This window comes from Caretta caretta, chromosome 5 (assembly GCF_965140235.1).
Source record: "Caretta caretta isolate rCarCar2 chromosome 5, rCarCar1.hap1, whole genome shotgun sequence".
Classification (NCBI taxonomy): domain Eukaryota; kingdom Metazoa; phylum Chordata; order Testudines; family Cheloniidae; genus Caretta; species Caretta caretta.
Window position 1 is genome coordinate 3,640,900 of NC_134210.1, and position 22,070 is coordinate 3,662,969.

Genomic DNA, 22,070 nt, shown 5'->3' on the forward strand with positions numbered 1-22,070 from the left:
TCCTTGCAGGCCTCCACCTTCCGCACTCGAAGTGCCAGAGTGGGGAATCAGCCTTGACAATAGCATAGCAGCAGCAAAGGTCCTTCTTGCTGAGGCAGAGCAGTAACACAGCGGCTGAGAGTTCTGGGTGACCTGAGCAAGACCCCCCCCCAGCACTTGTAATGATCACTAAATTGTTAATAGACTGTTTGTGCCTGTAATGTTTCGACTCTGTGTAAAGTTTCATTTGCTCACTTGCAGGTAACCCACGGGCAGAGGCTGCAGTATATCTGTGAACAACTCAGCCAAAGGCACTCAGATGGAACAAACTTTACCAGTCTCTCAAAAGAACTGCACCACAGCTTACACTAAGCATTTCTTCAAGCGCTAACTCCTATCAATACAGCATGTATAACACTATCTGCAATAGTGTTGCCTCGTGACTTCCATTTATGTTACAGCCGACGCTGTACCCGACTGTACCCGCTGTACCCGACGCTGTACCCGCTGTACCCGACGCTGTACATGCTATCCACAACTTTTGGCCTAACTAATAGCTGGTAAATACAGTAATTATCAAGACCCGGGAATAGAGTTTTAATCTTGGGGTCCTGCTAGATGAGCTGATTATTGATCATTGTTGTAAATGAAAACCTAAATCAAAGGGGATATCTGAAGCTGAGGCTCACCCTGCAATTTCCTTAGCTCCTTTCCAGCTGGCATCTTTTCAGCATGGATAAGCTGCTGCTGCTACTGTTGCGGTTGCTTTAATCTTAATTTGGCCTGCAGGTCACAACCTCCCAAGCTGGCCAACATTGTCGCCTCTGACCTCGAGGGAAATTGCACAAGAGTACACCCAGCCAAAGCTGCCACGGATCTGAGTCTTTACAGACAAAGCAGCTCAGACACCGTCAGAAGCCCAGTCCCAGGAACGGAGAATTTTGACAAATGATTATTTATTTGAATTAGGTTCTGCCCCGCCGTGCCCGAGCTGTCTGGTGATGGAATCTCTGGCCGCTTCCCCTTGCCAGACAATGCGAGCAGGGAGATAATTAAAATTTGCTGGAAGCAAAGTAAATCAAAAGGGCCGTTTATAAAGAAAAGAAACGGGGACACCTGTGGGAATGCAAGAGCCAGGAAAATGCAAAGCCGGCATCCAACCGCTTGTAACAGAGATATTGTCTCCCTCCCCATTGGCAGGATTTAGCAGAGCACAAAAAGAAATCGGGGGGAGGGGATATTTTTTATGTGCTATTTAGAGCGTTGATTAATATCATGCCTGATTCTTATTAAATCCCACCTGTAGCAGCCCATTGGAAGCCAGTGCAAGATTATACCCCATGCTTTCTTCTCCAGGGTGATACCCAGGGCTTCCCCCTCTTCCCCTGGAAAACAGGCACTGGAGTGTCTGACTCTGATCCTGAGCAACCACACTGCCCAGTGAGGTCAGCAGCTGCTGAAGGTGTGGAGAAGCTCCGGAGCATACTGTGTGTGCTCAGCTTCGCCAGGCCCTCCAGCTCCACACAATGGGTACAACAGCTGTTGGCTACCAGAACCCTGTTCAGCCCAGTGGATACAATAGCTAATGGCTACCAGGAACCCAGGTCAACCCAGTGGGTACAATAGCTGTTGGCTACTAGAACCCTGCTCAATCCAGTTTATACGCTGGAATAGAAACATAGAATCATAGAATATCAGGGTTGGAAGGGACCCCAGAAGGTCATCTAGTCCAACCCCCTGCTCAAAGCAGGACCAATCCCCAATTAAATCATCCCAGCCAGGGCTTTGTCAAGCCTGGAGGCAGGGATAGGATACAGAGGGACTTAGACAAATTGGGGGATTGGGCCAAAAGAAATCTGATGAGGTTCAATAAGGATAAGTGCAGGGTCCTGCACTTAGGACGGAAGAACCCAATGCACAGCTACAGACTAGGGACCGAATGGCTAGGCAGCAGTTCTGCGGAAAAGGACCTAGGGGTGACAGTGGACGAGAAGCTGGATATGAGTCAGCAGTGTACCCTTGTTGCCAAGAAGGCCAATGGCATTTTGGGATGTATAAGTAGGGGCATAGCGAGCAGATCGAGGGACGTGATCGTTCCCCTCTATTCGACATTGGTGAGGCCTCATCTGGAGTACTGTGTCCAGTTTTGGGCCCCACACTACAAGAAGGATGTGGAAAAACTGGAAAGAGTCCAGCGGAGGGCAGCAAAAATTATTAGGGGGCTGGGCACATGACTTATGGGGAGAGGCTGAGGGAACTGGGGATGTTTAGTCTACGGAAGAGAAGAATGAGGGGGGATTTGATAGCTGCTTTCAACTACCTGAAAGGGGGTTCCAAAGAGGATGGCTCTAGACTGTTCTCAGTGGCAGCAGATGACAGAACGAGGAGCAATGGTCTCAAGTTGCAGTGGGAGAGGTTTAGGTTGGATATTAGGAAAAACTTTTTCACTAGGAGGGTGGTGAAATACTGGAATGGGTTACCTAGGGAGGTGGTGGAATCTCCTTCCTTAGAAGTTTTTAAGGTCAGGCTTGACAAAGCCCTGGATGGGATCATTGAGTTGGGGATTGGTCCTGCTTTGAGTGGGGGGTTGGACTAGATGACCTCCTGAGGTCCCTTCCAACCCTGATATTGTATGATTCTATGATACCCACTGGGTGGAGCTGGAGGGCCTGGTGAAGCTGGGCCCATACAGTATGCTCTGGAGGGATTCTCCACACCTTTGGCAGCTGGGTCAGACCAAAGGTCCATCTAGCCCAGGATCCTGTCTTCCGAGAGTGGCCAATGCCAGGTGCCCCAGAGGGAATGAACAGAACAGGGAATCAAGTGATCCATCCCCTGTTGCCCAGTCCCAGCTTCTGGCAAACAGAGGCTGGGGACACCATCCCTACCCATCCTGGCTAGTAGCTATTAATGGACCTATCCTCCATGAACTTACCTAGCTCTTTTTTGAACCCCGTTATAGTCTTGACCTTCACAACATCCTCTGGCAAAGGTGGCCTACAATAGGAGCTAGCAAACAGGAGCGGTGAACAGGGGAGTTTGGCGAGGGAGTTCTCCAGGTGAAGGAGGAGCGATTACGTGACCCTTGGGGTAAGTTTGTTGTCTGTAGTGTGTGTATCTGTGTTTGTGGTGTGCTTGCTGCTTGACTGAAATATCCCGTGGGCTCTGTCTGTTTGTTTGGAGGAGCGTGTGCGGAGCGTGTGGGTGCTGAGCCTAGAGCTTCTGAGAGCTTCTTAACAAGGCTGTGATCCCTAAGCCTTTCAGCACCCATCCGCCCTTAACCAGGGGGCAGGGCTACTCAGGTTTGTCAATGGGAGGGGGATCTGAACTACTTAGTGGCCCAATTGGGGCCAAAAGGGCCCAGAGAGGGTGAAACCATTGCCTCCAGGGAGGAAGTGGATACTGCCCAATACCAGGAGCGGGACTGCTTAAAGACTGCAGACACCCCCCCCCCCAGAAGGAGGCGCTCACGAGGGGGGGTGCCATGCCGTTACATTGTACAATAGTTGTGGGCTATCATACTTTCACCGTTGCACCGTGACGTGCGGGTTTCTTTGTCTGGTCCCAGGTTTTGATATATGTCCTTTCCAACGGAAGAGTTGATGTAGAGATTAATTTTTTCTCTCCTTTTGCTTTCAACTACATAAGTTGAAAATTGCCACAAAAATCCCAGTCAAGACAAAGAGTTGGCACATCAAGAAATGCATTAATTAAATCAAAAAGATAGAGATGACCGTGCCGAATGAATCAGCCAATGCTGTAATGTTCAGCCCCGGATTTTATTTCCTGTAATTAGCCCATTAATACGAACGTCTATAGAAGGGAGCTTTTAGCAGTCGCTACCATTAGCGTAATGGGGATGGGCGAATAGAGTTTTATTGGAATTTTCACTTCTACATCAGGCCTTTTAAACCAGCTGTCTCAATAGGCATTATTGCTCTGATTAGCGTTGAGACAGCACAAATCATGTGACGTCATCATTCTGTGTTACGCCGCTCTTCCTGGGGCAGGATTTTTTTTAACGGCAGCGGAGGTTGTGGGGGTCTTTTGTTTCCATAGGACTATTTCCGGCTCGACGTGCTAATAAACGGAGCAGGAGGGGCCTGCTGCGACCTGTGCACCTCAGGGTGCTGCTAGAATGGGAGGTTCCTTTTTCCTTCCTTGCTCGTGGGAGGAGCTGCTGGCAGCAGTGTCCGGAGGAGTGAGCTCAGGCCGAAGGGGCAGGATGTCCTGCATTTGAATCCTGAGTCTGCCACTGAGTAGCTACGAGCTAATTATTTCTGGTCTTTGCCTCCGCTTCTAAAGGAGCTCGATTCTTACCTACCTCCTGCAGGGGTTTGTTAACTAAACTTTGAAGAGCAGAAGTGAGCTGACTAGCAAGTGTGTGCTCGCACGTGCGTGTGTGCACAGCACTGCCCCCTGCTGGGCAAGAGCAGCGGCGTCTATGTGTTTCATAGACCCTATGCTGCTAATGCAGAGTTTCCTTCACCTCAAGTTGTAGGGGCACGAGGCTGTGAAGTTCTGAAGTGGGGTGGGTAGCATGTGACAGCTGTGGATTTCTACCTGGTCATTGGTTTGTGTTTGGACTCAGAGCGACTGCCGTTTCCTGAGACGGGCATCTGCTGGCCTGGCCCGGGGAGGGGAGGTGCTGCTCTCCTGCACAGCCGCTGCTGAGGCCTTGGATGGGCTTGTACCTCAAGCTTTGTCGTCAGCACAGGGGTGTCTATGCTGCAGCTGGCAGCGAGCGCCCCACCCAGGGCAGACAGACTCAAGCGCGTGGGGCTCAAGCTCGGGCAGTAACCAGAGCAGCGGGGATGCGGTTTAGGCAGCCGCTCAGGCTCTCCAGCCCTGCTGACCCCCTGGCTCGGAGTTCAGGAGGCTAACCTGCGTCTAACGTGGCCACTGCTGTTCAGAGGGTCCTAGCCCTGCCCTGCGAGCAGGAGTTTGTCTCCCCCGCTGAGAGCAGCGCAGCCAGACCCACATCAGCTAGAGTCACCCGCAGCCGTAGGGAGTAACGAATGGAAGGAAGGGGGAGAAGGTGCAGGACTGGGAGTCGGGGAGCTGGCCTCTGTGCTGCTGATTCCATCTTACAAATATGGAAACTGAGGCAGGGCGGGTCGCGGGCTTGCCCAAGGTGACAGCAAGCAGAAGTCTCAAGAAAAAAAGCCAGAAGTCCTGACTCTCACCCCAACTAACTTGCACTAGTGCCTGGGACAGCTGCTGTGAATTACTGACATGAGGAAACAAGCCAAGAAGCATAATCAAAAAGCCAGGATAATGCAGCAGAGAATGCACTCTGTCCTATTCCTATTTATGCCCGGGGGGCTGTTTAGCGGTGATTATTTAGAAAGATACAAGCATGGTGTGTTTTGTAAAAGGGAGTGAAGTCTCCCTGCTATATGTAGCTCAGCAGGCTCCATTCTGAGAAGGGGCAAGACGCTGGCGTGTTTGCTAGGTGTGGGGATTATCTGCCTATCTTGCATGGTCCCTGACACGGCCATGTGTGGATGGATGTACTAGCCAAGTGCAAATGAGGATGAACCAAATTCTCTAGTCAGTGTCGGGTGCTGGAATGCCAGGGCAGGGAGACGGGGGGCTGCATGGGGTTTGTTGGCCAGAATGATTTTCTAGACAATCCCAGAACATATATCCGTTTAGTGCTGTTAGCATCACCGGGGGGTGGGGCGGCCTGAGATCGGGACCTGTTGTCCAAATATGGAGCAAGAGACAGTCCCTGCCCTGAAGCGCTCATGAGCTAAACAAACAAGCGAGAAGTCGTGCAGCAGGAAGGAAGTATCATGCTTTCACGGAGGGGAAATTGAGGCCGTGAGACAGACATTCTGTCATCCCTGCCTGGGCGCCTGACTGATGCCCACCCAGGACCGGGGAGACTTTGCTTCTTCAGGACACTCACAAAGCTGGTGAAGTCCATTGGGCCAAGTCTTGAGGGGGCTTCCTTAGCCTTAGTGGGGTCCTTCCTTGGGCCAGGCTCCCATTGACTCCAGGAGGAATCTGCTTGTGTTCGAAACCGAGCCAGGGCCTCGGGGACTGGCCCATTGGGAACAGGTGTAGGGCTCACAGAAGCACTTGGAACAAGTCAGGTGCCCCGAGAAGCCTGGGATCCTCCTTCCAGCGCCACCCCTCCCGTTGGAGCCGCTCAAACAACAGCCCCTGTGAAAGGGCCAAGCACCCCTCTCCCTCCTTGTGTCTGGAGGCCCTCAGAGGCTACAAAACCCTGATCCTGGCTCTGCTGCAGGTTTGCCGTAGGACCCTGGATAAATGGCTCTGTAAAGTGGGGCTGATGATACCCAGCTTGCTAAAGCGGTCTGATATCGCAGGATGGGATGTGCTCAGTATTGCTTGGAAATGCCCCCAGCGCCAGCCCCCCTCGGAGAGTCTCCCCCAGCTTCACTTCTAACGTGACTGGTTCAAGCCCACAGCAGGGACAGACTCCTTGCTACAGAAGTAATTAGGCTTTGCTGTCAGGCTTCGCTCTCCTCCATTGACTCAGATCTTGTCAAGGGAGGGCAGTGTAAGGACCACCAAGCTGCCTGAGTGACTGACACCAGCTCTCTCTGTTCAGACACTCAGTGGAGAGGCGGCACGGTCCTCGCGGGTCACTGCTACTACCCCTGCTGTGTGGGACGCATGAAGTGCAGCCCGCGGCAGAGAGGCACATGCCGGAAAGGCCGGAAGACGTTTCCCTGCAGAGCCAGATGCTGGCGGGAGAGCAGAGCAGATCAGGGACAGATGCTGCTCTTGCACTGAGCCTCCCTTGGCTCTTCTTTTGACCTGTCAAGAGGCTCAGCTGGACTAGCTATGTTGCAAGCAGGCAGCAATCTTGCATGGATGTCAACACATCAGCAGAGAGCTGAGGCCTGGCCAGAGGCCAGTGCTCTACGAATTGACTCAAAGGCTATTTTTAATTCATTCTTTTTGTTTAAATTGCACGAGGTGCTGAATGAAGTGCTCTGGAGACGGATGCTCTCTGCAGGACCCTGCAGCTGGCTGCAGCAGGGCCGATTTCACACTGTCCCCAGCCCAGCTTCCTCACCGCTGGCCTGGGCAGGCCAAAGCGAGTGGGAAGGGCCATGCGTTGCTCAGCATTTCTGCAGAGGGTGCCAACAGGGGGACCATTCACTGCTGGCAGCAGCGGTAGCTTTAGTGACACCCTGTTGGGAACCCAATGGAGATCTCCAGCCCCATCCGCCTGGAGGTTTGGTTTAAAGCAAGGCCCGGTAGTGCCTGATTTCCAGATACGAATCTGTACCGTTCCACTGAAAGGAAATGCACAGCCTCCGAGTTAGTCATTATGTTCTTCTTGGGTTTTGTGCCATGCAGCAGCCTAGGTGTCCTTGGATCAAAGCCGTTAGAGATGAGAAAAGCCAATGAATTGGGCCCTGATTGGCCCATCTCTGCCCAGGCAGCATTGCTCCCTATATTGCCAAGTGTAATTTTCAGTATCAGCCATGGGACTTATCTATTTCCCCAAGAGGTGGGGCTCCTGCCACTACCCTTTGGGAAACTCCCTTGCAGCCTGATACATCTCACGCTGAAGCAGCTCTTCTGGATGCTCCATCCCGTTCCTCCTCCTCAACCCGACGTACATCTTGTTAACCAGTTCCTGCCCCTGCTGGGTGTTTACACTCTTCGGAGACTTGCAGGTGGCTCTCATGTTCCCCCCTGCCGTCAGGACTTAGCCCAGCGATGCAGATCTAGCGCTGTACATTATTCCTTTCAAATCAATCCCTCACGCTCCCCTAATCAGTTCAGCGGCTCTTCTCTGAGCTCCCACCCTCCCCCGATCTACTGATTATTTTTTTCTATATCTTTTTGACCAGGAGATGCCTGGAGGGAAAAGAAAAGGGCAGGCACACGGCTAGTGAGGGACTGGCACCATGTAGGAGTAGGCAGCATTGTTATCAATATATTCAGGAACGAAGATTCTCGGGAGAAAGCAGGTGCCTTACTAAATGCAGGTGTGTGTGTGTGTGTGAAATTAACCAGGACTCAGAAAATGGGCAAGATCTGGAATTCTGTCTGTGTCTGGCAAGAAAAACAAAGACAGAACAGTTTGGACAGATAAGGAAAATCTGATTCAGATCACGTAAGGGAATACTGAGAGGATGGAAACCTACGCAGCTAATCCGGCGAATATACCTCCTGGGGTCCCATGTCCTGAACTTACCGTGCCACTGGCAGTCATGGTAAACGGGGGAGAGGACTGAAGACTTGGAGGAACCCAAATGTAACAGTAACGCCACTTTTTGCGCAAGAAAAGATGAGTGATCCTACCAGTTACTTCCCCTCTAAAGCAAATCTTCCGTAAAAGAACAGAAGTTACCCGGCGGGGAAGGAATCGCTAACCCCGTTAGGGTTTCTGCAGCTCTGAGCACTAAGCAGCCGGGCTTTCTTGAGAACAGATCTTGGCAGACAAACCTGATGGCTGTATTTGACAGACTTACGTGGAGGGAGAGAGTGTCGGAGATGTCAGAGATCCAGCTGGATGTCAGCATCTCGGGGTGGAGGAGAGGCTGGTACAGAGAGAGATGTTGGATTTGTTAGGCCCTGGGGACTGTCTGGGGAAAAAGCAGAGTGCAACAGAGTGCCTTGCCCCAGGGGCTTCAGAGCCTGGAGCCAAGCCAGCCCTGGTTAGGGGATGAGCCCACCTGTGGGGAACTGGGCACTTCTCTACAAAGGGCAGAAGGTGGCTGCAGGAGAGGGGGAAGCTTGGGGAGCAGTAGCTATGTTGGTGGACACTGCAGGGAGAAAAAGGCTCCTTCAGGACCATGACCCCAGGGAGCATGGTGGGTAAAACTCAGCGAGCAGGAGGCTCCTGGTGGGGGGGCAGGAAACCCTGCCGCGTCTGGGGCTGGACATCAGAGCCCCAGCAAGGGAGGGCTGGCTGGGAGATCAGACTGGGATAGAAGAAAATCTCTGGGCATTAGAGAAGACACCAGAGCTATGTATGGACTTTTCCTTTGTGTCGTTGGGCTGGACTTCGGTGTGGGGCCCTGGGTGGTCGACCACTGGTTCTGGTATTAAACTAGCCCTAGGCAGGGGTATTGTTAACCCCAGAGAGTGTCTGGGAGTTTGTAAAGGCCCTGAAGGGAGGAATATCAGAAGCTGGGAGTCTGTAGAGCCGGCCCTGGCCAAGAGGAGGCCTGCAGGGAGCAGCAGTCCAATTGCAGAGAGCCTGCACCAAAAGGAAGACGGGATCCACCTGAAGTTAATATGCAAGTGGAGTCCGAGGGGCACAACAAATTAATATGTGATGGGGGGGGGGGAAGGGGAAATCATTGAAGCTAGGATCCAGAGGAGAGCCAGCCAATGACCAGAGAACACTTAGGACAGACAGAGTCATTTGCATCCGATGAAGTGAGCTGTAGCTCATGAAAACTTATGCTCAAATAAATTTGTTAGTTTCTAAGGTGCCACAAGTCCTCCTTTTCTTTTTGCGGATACAGACTAACACGGCGGCTCCTCTGAAACCTGTCATTATGCAAGGCGCTGAATTTAGCCGTATGGAGTGGAAATCTATCAACTTAATGAAAAAACTCGTACAGATACAGACAGGCATCATCTTCCTTTCCAACTGCAAACAGATGGACATCGTATCAAAAGGACTGAAGGTAAAAAATCCATTACAGTCTACGTACCACACAGACTGTGCTGACAGATTGCGTCACATGCTCTGAAAGAAACTGGGGAACCACTTGATCAACATCCTCTACAGCAAACAGGGAAAGATTAAGAATGAGCTCTCAGAACTGGATACTCAGCCATGCATCCGATGAAGCGAGCTGTAGCTCACGAAAGCTCATGCCCAAATAAATTGGTTAGTCTCTAAGGTGCCCCACGTCCTCCTTTTCTTTTTGGGGAATGCAAAGGTAACTGTCTGCTAAAGGATAGGGCACCAATGACAGCGGGGTGGGAGGAGGGAGAGGTGGGGATCAGAGGTATCTCCTGGAGAAGTAATGGGATATCTGACAAAGTTGCTACCCAGGAGGCACACAGCCAAAACTCAGAGCTGTACCTGGCTCGGTAGCCGTGTGAAAAAAGCTACAAAGCAAAGACAGATGGCTCAGGCTGCCAGGCATGAAAAGTATTCGGGGAGTGCGGCAGAATGGCTGAAATCAATGGGATACTGCGAGGCCTGCCCGTGAACTACCCCAAATAGGGCTCTCAGGGCAGGGAGCAGCCCTACACTGTACTGCGAGGATTTCATGCCACGGAGATAAGGGCATAAGCCTGTCTCTAACTGACGAAGGCTAGGAATGCCTGCGGCTCTTGGTCGCAGGATATTAGAGAGACAAGGTGGGTGAGGTCATAGCTTTTATTGGCCCAGCTTCCGGTGCTAAGAGACAAGCTTTCGTGCCACACAGAGCTATTAGGAAGATGCTTTCCCCAGGGGTCGTTTATTCCATAACTTCCCACTAGAAGGGTTCTTGCACCTTCCCTGGTACAGATGCTGCCAGATGCTGTTAGGCAGAGGGTGCTGGGCTCACTGGACCCTGAGTCTGAGCCTGTCTCTGACGTCCTATGTTGGACTATAAGCAAAGGGTTCAGCTACAGCAAAGTATCAAGCTGCAAGGAGATGTCCACGCAGGTTCTTCTCCCACTCTTGGCAGTATCTGAGCTTCTTCCAGGCATGCCTGACACCTGTCCCCTGCGGTTTGTTCTCTCTTATCCTCTCCCCAGAGGGATGATTGTGTGTGTAGGGGAGGTGGGGCTAAATACGCTCCCACGCTGCTGGAGGCCTAGAGAAGGCCAGTTGGAAAAATGTAACTAGCACTTTGAGTGGAAGGTGATGAATTTGGGGTGGTCCCTGGTTTCTGTGGAGTTCATTCCAGAATCTCAGCCTGGCCCCTGAGAAAGCTCCATCTCCCTCACAGGTGAGCACCACCCTTTGGCCTCATGGGGAAATGCAGGTATCTGTAGTAGGTCCAGTTTTATTGTCTGCTTTCTCAGGTGCTCTAGAAGAGGAAGAGAACAGCTTGTTAATTGCATCTACAAATAAGACTAAGGAAATGGGGAGGAGCTGTGAACCCCACCCAGAGGGATGCAGAGAGATCAGGGGCAGCAAGGAAAGATACAGAGACTCAGTAGACCACAGACCCTTGGTGAGAGGGAAACCCTGGGCAGAAGTGCCCTTGTTGCCAAGAAGGCCAATGGCATTTTGGGATGTATAAGTAGGGGCATAGCGAGCAGATCGAGGGACGTGATCGTTCCCCTCTATTCGACATTGGTGAGGCCTCATCTGGAGTACTGTGTCCAGTTTTGGGCCCCACACTTCAAGAAGGATGTGGATAAATTGGAGAGAGTCCAGCGAAGGGCAACAAAAATGATTAGGGGTCTGGAACACATGAGTTATGAGGAGAGGCTGAGGGAGCTGGGATTGTTTAGCCTGCAGAAGAGAAGAATGAGGGGGGATTTGATAGCTGCTTTCAACTACCTGAAAGGGGGTTCCAAAGAGGATGGTTCTAGACTGTTCTCAGTGGTGGAAGAGGACAGGACGAGGAGTAATGGTCTCAAGCTGCAGTGGGGGAGGTTTAGATTGGATATTAGGAAAAACTTTTTCACTAAGAGGGTGGTGAAACACTGGAATGCGTTACCTAGGGAGGTGGTAGAATCTCCTTCCTTGGAGGTTTTTAAGGTCAGGCTTGACAAAGCCCTGGCTGGGATGATTTAACTGGGAATTGGTCCTGCTTCGAGCAGGGGGTTGGACTAGATGACCTTCTGGTGTCCCTTCCAACCCTTATGTTCTATGATTCTATGATTCTATGATTCTAAGTGATGCTGAGGGGGCGGCGGGCAGCCAGACACAAATGGGCAATTATTATTAATATTTCAGTCGCATCTAGAGTCTCTGTCACAGGGTCACTGCCTCCAGAGCACCCACTTGTGGCCTGGGTTGGCTCTGCAGCAGCCCCCCTCCATTTCCCTTCTCAAGGCTCCTTAAAACTCTACACAGTCCTAGGTACGCAAAAGGTGATTCCCCTTTCGGGGCCCAATTTATTAAGTCCTTGCACCATTTCCAGCAGCGTCCAAGTATCCTCATCTAGTTCCACCCGGACTGGCCGCCTAGCCTTTCTACACAGCTAGAACTCAAAAAACCCAGATCTTCGTCACAGTCCTTCCACAACCACAGCTGGGAGGCCTCTATACCTCTGGGCGGCAGAGTCTCCCCTGCAGTTTCCACAGCCGTCTGCCACCACCTTCTCTTCCCCAGGCCTCTTCATTATCTACCCCAAAGGCCTGGTTAGGTCACATGACCACCTGCACTTTCCCACCTGGGGTAGCAGTTGGCTGGGTCACAGGTGGGGCTGAGACCCATCTCCCCTTAAAGGGCTGCCCACCCCGTGACAGTCCCTTACCAAGATCGGGGCCCATTTGCGCCAGGAGCTGCACATACACCCAGTAAAAGACAGTCCCTTCTCCGGGAACTAATCAGACGAAGAGTGGGAGGGGTAACAGGCACAGAGAGAGTGGCCTGCCCAACCGCACTCAGCAGGCCAGTGGCGGAGCTAGGGGTAGAATCCAGGTCTCCTGACTCCCAGCCTGGTGCTCTAGGCACTGAAGCCTGCTGTCTGACAATGCCCTAGGATACAAGAGCAAACAAAGTCCCTGCAGTTTTGGTCTTCATAGTTTCCAAGGCCAGAAGGGACCGTTGTGATTATTGCATCTGACCGCCTGCATCACACAAGCCAGAGAACTGCACCCAAATAATTCCTAGAGCAGAGCTGTGAGACAAACATCCAGTCTTGATGTGGTAAGTATCATCCCACTGGAGAGAGAGGTGATCATTTCTCTGTATACAGTAAGGATCCAGATGTAGAACTTCACTACTATGTGCTAACTCTACAACCAGCTGAAACTAAAACCTGGATCCAAACCCACTTCGGTGTTGGATCTGAGTCTTAAATTGGCCATTCCTTTGCCTCCTTCCACCCTGGAGACTTTGGTACCTCCCTCCATCAGACACGACTCATGAGATCCCTTGGTTCCATGGAACTGCCTTCCTGAAGATGCTGGAGTCAAGTGGCTCGGGATCATAGGTCCAGTTCTGCCTTGTGCTTCCATGGCCTTTGGTTACTACAGAGCAGATCTAGGGTGGCTTCTCCTTTAACCAGCATCTCCACCCTTCGGGCCAGCAAGCTGGGCACCTCATGCCGTAGGAGGCTCTCCTGTAGCTTTCCTCTGGCTGAGCTGGTTACCAGACGTGAATGTGGGTTTGTGTTCAGTACAAACCGTGGGATCACCACTCTTCTGGGAGCAGGCTGGCATCTTACAGCCTGGCTGGCAGAGAGCTGACCCCAGCACCTCTCCCCTTGCTGAAAAGCAAATGGAGGTCTCTGATCCCAGTCTCTGCTATACCATCCCCCTTGCTTTGATTGTCACCCGTTGAAGGGATTATGGGCCTAATGGACAGGTGACCTAAGGGATAGGTGCTGTGCAGCTCCAAATGAACCATGGCCCCATGATTGCAGCATCAATTACCAGGACCTAGCCCTGCTTTTCACAGGAGGAGGGCTCCATCTAGATCTGTGATGCATAAACCTAGATCACAAAACATATCCTGTGCCCCCTGGGATGTCACCCTGGTGACCACTGTGGGGGTAGAGAGTGGTGCTCCAAAAACAGCTGAGCTAAAGGAGAATTGCCATTATCTGCTAGCAGTATGGGGCCTATGACACTATAGAACAGTTCTGATTCCTTCCAGCAGAGGGCAGTGGTGCAGAGATATACTAGTTGGCTTGTTGCAGTCATGTTCAACTCCTCAGTGGCCATTGGGTGACAAAACCAAAGGCAATTGAGAGAACTGGAAAACTGACCGCATAAGGCTGTGTAGTGACATCAACAGCTGATCCTGAGTGGAAAATGAAAAGCAACATAAAAGGAAGATGACAAACCCATCTACCCACAGAGCAACGTAAAAGGAATGATGTGGCTCGAAAATACAAGAGACAGAAAAAAACCATCATGAGCCCCAGCCATGCACCAGCCAGAATGGGAGAGCTCCCCGGGGCGTTCAGGAATCTGTTCCGTTGGTGATGGGCCTTTTCAGGAACAAACCAGCTAGGACTGCTCAGTTATTACCCTGCTGCAGCCACACAGAAATTCAAGGCGGGTGCTACACCCCCCAGTTCACCTGTTCTATAAGCACAGGCCCCTACTGCATGAGGTAAAGGAGAATCCCTATTTGCTCCTTGCTGTGTAGGGCCTAGGATGCAGAGCAGAGCGGTTCTGGGTCCATCCAGAAGAGGGCAACGGTGCATACACCCTGCAGCTGTAAGCATGGCTCTGATCGGGGCCCGGTGAGGCAGGGGAGACCACCCACCCACCCCACTGAGTGCAATGCAGCATTGCAGTGGAAAAGCTTCCAGCCCCATGCAGCCAGCCTGTGCTCTCCCCTTCCGCTAAGTCCTGTTCTCACTGCGACTGGACAGAGCCACGTAGCGGGGCTGCCAGCTATTCGGGGGTACCCCGGGGGAGGGGCTAGTCATGGGCAGCAGGCCGCATTAGTGGTAATAGCGAGGTCTGTTTCCAGGCCTGAATTCAGTTACTCAGCCTGGGCTCGGCAGCTCTGGCCACCCCAAGAAGCCCCTTTTTATGGGGAGCCAGCAACTGGCACCTGTTGTGCGGCCGTACGATGAAACGACACCGGGGCTCGCCTGAGGCCTCTTGGCTGAGCTGTGATGGGAACGTGCCCTCTAAACGCTCCACGCCAGCTTCCCCGGCCTCCCACGTGGCGCCGGGCCGGGGGAGAGAGGGCTGGAGCCGTGTTTATGCCTCCCCGTGTTCTGGAGTTTGAAACTGGGGCAACTCTCAGCTGCAGTGCCCCTCCCCGGCCCATCTGCCAGCCACGCTCCCTCCTTTCCCCACCACGTCCCCTATGCCAGGGGCTACGGAGTGCAGTGTAAAGGTGCCACGGAGAATCGGGGTGCTCACACAGCAGGCACTGGTCTCTGGGAGCCAGTCCCCTGCTCAGTCCAAGTTGGCTGGGTGATCTCCAGGACCCAGTGCAAGGCCTGTCTGCTCCCTTGGGCGTTTGTCCAAGTGAGGGTTCAGGTGGGAGGCACCTTGGGCTAGGATCCAAGCTCGGCTTTAGCACTGTATTGACAGAGGGTCCCCCAGGCAGCTGACCCCACAGCACCACTCTCCTACCCCACCCTCCCACGGGGGATCCAGGGAATGCTGGCTGTTCCCGTGCCTCCCTTCTGCATGCTCATCTCCACAGGGCCTGGGGAGGTGGTCCCCAGCCAGGAATCCTCCTGGATTTCGTCTCTGCTGTGGTGAAGATGTGCCAGATTCCCCTCGGCCCTGGGTCCCCTTCACAGAATCAGGAGCTCTGGAGTGAGCAGGTGGGGAATTTGGCCTGGGGAAGCATTCCACACCCACTCTGCACAGGTGTAAACGGACCAGTGCTACACACAGGCCTGGTGCATGCGAACAGGTCCCCCTCCAGTGTCTGTTTTCCCCGTGGAGGAGCTCTCCTTTGGCTCTAGCGTTCATGTCAGGCTTGTGCTGCAGAAGTTTTCTCAAACTTCCCCCAGCTCCTGACGCCGGAGGCTTTTAACCGGGGAGTTATTACAAATGACGTTTTTTAAAAAAACCAAAATCTGTTGAAATGCAGGAAAGGGCTTAGGGGTATTTTGGTGTGGGAAGAGGCAGAGGTCCATTATGATCATCTAGTCTGACCCCCTGTAGAACCTAGGCCAGAGACCTGCCCCCAAATAATTCCTAGAGTGGCTATTTTAGAAAAACATCCAACCTTGATTTTAAAATTGTCAGGGATGGAGAATCCTCCACGACCCTGGGTATGTTTTCCAATGGCTAATTACGGTCACTGTTAACAATGTAGGCCTTATTTCCAGTCTGAATTTGTCTAGCTTCAACTTCCAGCCATTGGAATGTGTTCAACCTTCCTCTACTAGACTGAAGGGCCAAGTATCCAATATTTGTTCCCCATGTAGGTACTTCTAGATTGTGATCAAGTCACGTTACCGGCACAAAATTCTCTGTTACTCACACACTCTAGGACACCCACCCTCACCCGTTCCTAGGGTTCGGGCATAACCGTGCGGGTTTGCGGGGTCTTTTACCGTGCGGGTTTTAGGCAATTTACTCCAGTGCCTAACCACTCTGACAGGAAGCTTTTCCTAATGTTCAGCCTAAACTGCCCTTGCTGCAATTTAAGCCCATTGCTTCTTGTCCTGTTTTCAGAGGTTAAGAAGAATAATTTTCTCCCTCCTCCTTGTAACAACCTTTTATGTGCTTGAAAACTGGTATCATGTCCCCTCTCGGTCTTCTCTTCTCCAGACTAAACAAACCCAATTTTTTCAATCTTCTCTCATAGCTCATGAGAGATTTTCTAGACCTTTAATAATTTTTGTTGCTCTTCTCTAGACTTTCTCCAATTTATCTACATTTTTCCTGAAATGCAGTGCCCAGAACTGGATACAATACTCCAGTTGAGGCCTAACCAGCATCTAATTTAGCTTGTGATCCCCTATGGCCCCCAGATCCCTTTCCGCAGTACTCCTTCCTAGGCCATCATTTCCCATTTTGTGTGTGTGCAACGATTGTTCCCTCCTAAGTGGAGTACTTTGCATTTGTCCTTATAGGATGAAATTCACTTTACTTCAGACCATTTCTCTAGTTTGTCCAGATCATTTTGAATTTTAATCCTATCCTCAAAACCACTCCCAGCTTGGTGTTGTCCGCAAACTTTATAAGTGTACTCTCTATGCCATTATCTCAACCATTGATGAAAATATTGAACAGAACCAGACCCAGAACTGATCCCCGAGGGGCCCACTCAATATCCCCGCCCGTCCCTCTCGGCCAGAGCCCCAGCAAGGTGGTAAGTGGTGCTATGCAGCTGCATTGGTATACATTAAACATCCTTTGGCACTTTGCACAAGAGATTCAGGTGTTAGCCTCCGTGTCCTGGCCAAGGTCCTGCTCTGGTTTCTAGGTGGTCAATGCCTTAAGACCCTGGGTAAAAAATGGGTAATAGCGACCATAATATAATTATATTTAATGTCTTTGGGAAGGGGAAAAATACCAAAGAAACCCACTGCAGTAGTATTGAACTTCAGAAGGGGAACTGCACAAAAAGGAGGAGGCGAGTTAAACAGAAATAAAAGGTTTCAGAGGAACAGCCGTGTTAGTCTGTATTCGCAACAAGAAAAGGAGTTCTTGTGGCACCTTAGAGACTAACCAATTTATTTGAGCATGAGCTTTCGTGAGCTACAGCTCACTTCATCAGATGCAGTTTCCACGGTATACATCTGATGAAGTGAGCTGTAGCTCACGAAAGCTCATGCTCAAATAAATTGGTTAGTCTCTAAGGTGCCACAAGAACTCCTTTTTTTTAGAAATAAAAGGAACAGTCACAAGAGTGAAATGCCTGCAAGCTGCATGGAAGCTTTTTAAGAACACCATACTAGAAGCTCAAATAACTATATACCCCAAATTGAAAAACTCAGTAAGAGGACCAAACAAATGCCACCATGACTGAATAACAGAGTAAAAGAGGAAGTTAGAGAAAGCGGCATCCTTTAAAAACTGGAAGTCAAATCCTACAGAGGAAAATAGAAAGGAGCATAAACTCTGGGAAGTCAAGTGTGGAAGTACAATTAAGCCATTCTATTTACAAGGTGATTCCTCAGATTTGGAGGTGACAAATCTGAGGAACTGTCCCAGACTGAGGTGTCAATAGAGGAGATTTGGGAATAAATTGATCAGTTAAACAGCAATAAGTCACCAGGACCAGATGGCATCACCCAAGAGTTCTGAAGGAATTCAAATACAAAATTGCAGAACTACAATTGCGGTATATAACCTCTCGTTTAAATCCGTCTCTGGACCAGATGACTGGAGAATAGCTAATGTAAGGAAAATATTTTTTACAGGCTCTAGAGGTGATTATGGCAATTACAGGCCAGTAAACCTGACTTCAGTACCGGGCATATTGGTTGAAACTATAGTAAAGAACAGAATTGTCAGACAGATGAACATGGTTTGTTGGGGAAGAGTCAACATGGCTTTTGTAAAGGGAAGTCACGTCTCACCAATCTATTAAAATGATTTGAGGGAGTCAAAAATATGTGGACAAGGGGGATCCAGTGGGTATGGTGGACTTGGACTTTCAGAAAAGCTTTGACAGGGTCCCTCACCAACCCTCTTCAGCAAACTAAGTAGTCGTGGGATAAAAGGAAAGGTCCTCTCATGGATCAGTAACTGGTTAAAAAACAGGAAACAAAGGGTAGGAATCAATGGTCGGTTTTCAGAATGGAGAGGGGTAAATAGTGGTGTCCCCCAGGGGTCTGTTACTGGGACCAGTCCTATTCAACATGTTCATAAATGGTCTGGAAAAAGTTGTAAACAGTGAGGTGGCAAAGTTTGCAGATGATACAGAATTATTCAAAATAGTTAAGTCCCAGGCAGACTGCGAAGAGCTACAAAGGGATTCCACAAAACGGGGTGACTGGGCAACAAAATGGCGGATGAAATTCAGTGTTGATAAATGCAAAGTAATGCACATCGGAAACATAATCCCAACTCTACATATAAAATGGTGGGGTCTAAATTAGCTGTTACCACTCAGGAAAGATCTGGGAGTCATTGTGGATAGTTCTCTGAAAACATCCACACAATGTGCGGCGGCCGTCAAAAAAGCCAACAGAATGTTGGGAATCATTAAGAAAGGGAGAGATAATAAGACAGTAAATATCAGAATGCACACCTTGAATACTGAGTGCAGTTCTGGTTGCCCATCTCAAAAAAAATAAATTAGAAATGGAAAAGGACAACAAAAATTATTAGGGGTATGGAACAGCTTCCGTATGAGGAGAGATTAAAAAGACTGCTCACCTTGGAAAAGAGACGACCAAGGGATTATCTGATAGAGGTTTGTTAAATCATGACTGGTGTGAAGAAAGTGAATAGGGAAGTGTTATTTACCCCTTCACATAACACAAGAACCAGGGGTCAGTCAATGAAATTAGTAGGCAGCAGGTTTAAAACAAACAGAGAAGTATTTCTTCACACAATGCATGGTCAACCTGTGGAACTCACTGCCAGGGGATGTTGTGAAGGCCAAAAGGAATAATTGAGTTAAAAAAAAACAGAAGTTCCTGGGGATAGGTCCATCAATGGCTATTAGCCAAGATGGTCAGGGACACAACCCCATGCTCTGGGTGTCCCTAAGACTCTGACTGCCAAATGCTAGAACTGGATGACAGGGGATGGATCTCTTGATGATTGCCTGTTCTGTTCATTCCCTCTGAAGAATCTGGCATTGGCTACTGTCAACAGACAGGCTACTGGGCGAGGTGGACCATTGGTCTGACCCAGTATGGCGTTCTTATGTTCTTAAAGTACAAGTCTAGGCGTTGGGAGACCTAAATTCAATTCTCTGGTTTACCACAGGCTCCTTGTATGATCTTAAGTGAGTCACTTAACTGCTGTGTGCCTCCATTTCCCATCTGTAAAATGGGGAGAATAGCACTGCCCTGCTTCCCAGAGGTGTTGTGAGGATAACTAAAGATAGTGCAGTGCTTTGAGATCTACTTCTGAAAAGGGTTAGGTATGATATCCCTGCAATATCTTTAGGAGACAGGGTTCTTTTTCCCCCTTCTCCTAACCTGCCATTTAGTATTCATGGGCACTGCCATATTCCCCTCCCCAAAGGTGGCTGCCATCCAGTGATAGGTGAAGTGGTTGTTCTAGATGGATTCCTGTTGTTAATGAGTGGTTGGTTTATTTTGGCTTTGAGCACTCACTGGGAGCTCCTCACCCACCGGGAACATGCGTGAAATGCTAAGGATTCTATCTTTCCTTTCTTTCATAGCTGGAGATTTTCTTGCAAGTAACAACCCTGGCTGCTGGCATGTGATGATATGAATCATTTGCTAGCGCCAGTCCATTGTGCTATGGCATTAACATATTAGATTATGGTCTCGTTTATGTGGTTTTTAATCCTAATGCCACATCTGGAACTGATGTCTCTCTGCTCTTGTCGGATATCATTAATGTTAGTGCTACACCAGCCCGGTAATCCTACCGCCAATCAGCCATAACATCTGCGGGAGGGGAGAGGGATGGATTTTGCGGAGCAGAGCTGCCCAGGGAGGGCCAGTGTTTGCAAAGCGGGGAGGGTGCACTGCCCTGCCTTGAGAGCACACGGGGAAAGGGGCGAGGAGGAGCTAGCCGGGAGAGGCTGGGGGAGCATGTGTGCAGAGGGGGGGAGAAGGGGGTGACAGAAAAAGGGACACTGCAAACATTTCTTCAGAACTCAAGTTTCCGTTGTTAGCCACCCAACAGTAAGACTTGGGGCTTTTCATCGCCCATGCCTGGGGACAGAGCAGCCCTCGTCTGCCATCAGGGTGGCGTTCTGAGCACCCGCACCAGGCCATGGCCCGACTCACGGCCCATGTGAGGCTGCAAAGGGGGGTTTAAGCGGTGTCAAGGCCTCGTGCTGGGCCCTCTGCCCAAGGGCAACATTCATCCTCAACCTCTCATGGGGTGAAACTGGCTCCTGTGCAGAGGGGCCGGCGGGGGCCCAGCACGGCTGTCACCCTTTTCAAAGCCTGAAGTGGCCTGGGAATGGGTGTGTGACGCGTGGCAGCTCTACCTTTTCCAGACAGGGAAACTGAGGCTGTTTGTCCCTCCCACAGCCACAGAGGAAGAGCGTGTCAAAGGGGTCCTCTCGCACTCATTGGCCAATGCTGACTCGTATCAGCACTCAGGCTCTCCTGGAGTGGGAGGATGGAGTAGTGGTCAGAGCACCAGTCTGGGCCTTGCACGTTTTCCCTCTGTAAAATAGACTCGCCCACTTCCCAGGTGCTGTGAGGGTGAACCCCGTCGAGATTGTGAGGTGCTCAGATACTGCAGTGGTGAGGGGCAGTTAAGGAGAGGGTTGCCAACTGTCTAATACAAAAACCCAAACAGCCTTGCGCTGCCCCTTCCCCGAGGCCCCACCCCTGCCCAAGCCCCACTCCTTCCCCAAGGCCCCGCCCTGCCCACCCTTTCTCTGAGGCCCCACCCCTGCCCCACCCCTTCCCCAAGGCCCCCCCCGCCCTGCCCCGAGGCCCCACCCCATCCCCCCATCCCCACTCCCTCCATCACTCGCTTTCCCCCACCCTCACTCACTTTTACCAGGCAGGGGCAGGGGGTTGGGGTGTGGACTCTGGGAGGGAGTTTGGGTGCAGGAGGGGTCTCAGAGCTGGGGCAGCGGATTGGGATTCAGGGAACAGGCTCAGGGAGGGAGTTTGGGTGCAGGAGGGGACTCAGAGCAGGGGGTTGGGGTGCAGGAAGGGGTACAGGGTGCAGACTCTGGGAGGGAGTTTGAGTGCAGGAGCGGGCTCAGGGCTGGGGAAGAGGGTTGGGGTGAAGGAGGGGGTTTGGGGTGCTGGTTCCGGGAGGGGGCTCAGGGCTGAGGCAGGGGGTTGCGGTGTGGGACAGGGGTGAGGGCCGTGGGCTCCGGCCTGGCAGCGCTTACCTCTGGCAGCTCCCAGTCAGTGGTGCAGCAGGGCTAAGTCAGGCTCTCTGCTTGCTCTGGCCCCGTGCTACTCCCAGAAGCAGCCAGCATCTCCCTGCAGCCCCTGGGAGGGGGGCGAGGGGACCTATGCCCGCTGCCCCTGCCTTCAGGCACCGCCCCCGCAGCTCCCACTGGCCGCAATTCCCAGACAATGGGAGCTGCAGAGTCGGCGCTCGGGGTGGGGGCAGTGCGCGAAGACCCCCTGGCTACCCTCCCTAGGGACTGCAGGGATGTGCCGGCCGCTTCCAGGAGCGGCGCGGGGCCAGGGCAGGCAGAGAGCCTGCCTTAGCCCCGCTGCACTGCTGGACTTTCAGTGGCCTAAAATCTCCCGGTCTGGCTTCAGTAGCCTCCAGGAGATTGAGCCTGGCCAAACCAGGAGGGTTGGCAACTCCAGTTAAGGACCACAGAGAGAAAGAGCCAGAATGGAAACCCAGTAGCTTCTATCACCCAGTCTTATAGCACACTATAAACGGGCAGCAGGTTTAAAACAAATCAAAGGAAGTTCTTCTTCACTCAGCGCACAGTCAACCTGTGGAACTCC

At 51.4% G+C, this 22,070-nt stretch overlaps 1 long non-coding RNA gene across 1 annotated transcript in view; it reads left to right on the forward strand.

Moving 5' to 3' along the window:
- Positions 1-207: 207 nt before the first annotated feature.
- The window catches only part of LOC142071982 (uncharacterized), a 32,286-nt gene continuing 10,423 nt past the window's right edge, over positions 208-22,070 (forward strand). The window contains exons 1-3 of the long non-coding RNA XR_012668265.1: positions 208-539; positions 2,942-3,069; positions 9,447-9,611. This is a non-coding gene — a long non-coding RNA (uncharacterized LOC142071982). The remainder of the gene's footprint in view (positions 540-2,941; positions 3,070-9,446; positions 9,612-22,070) is intronic.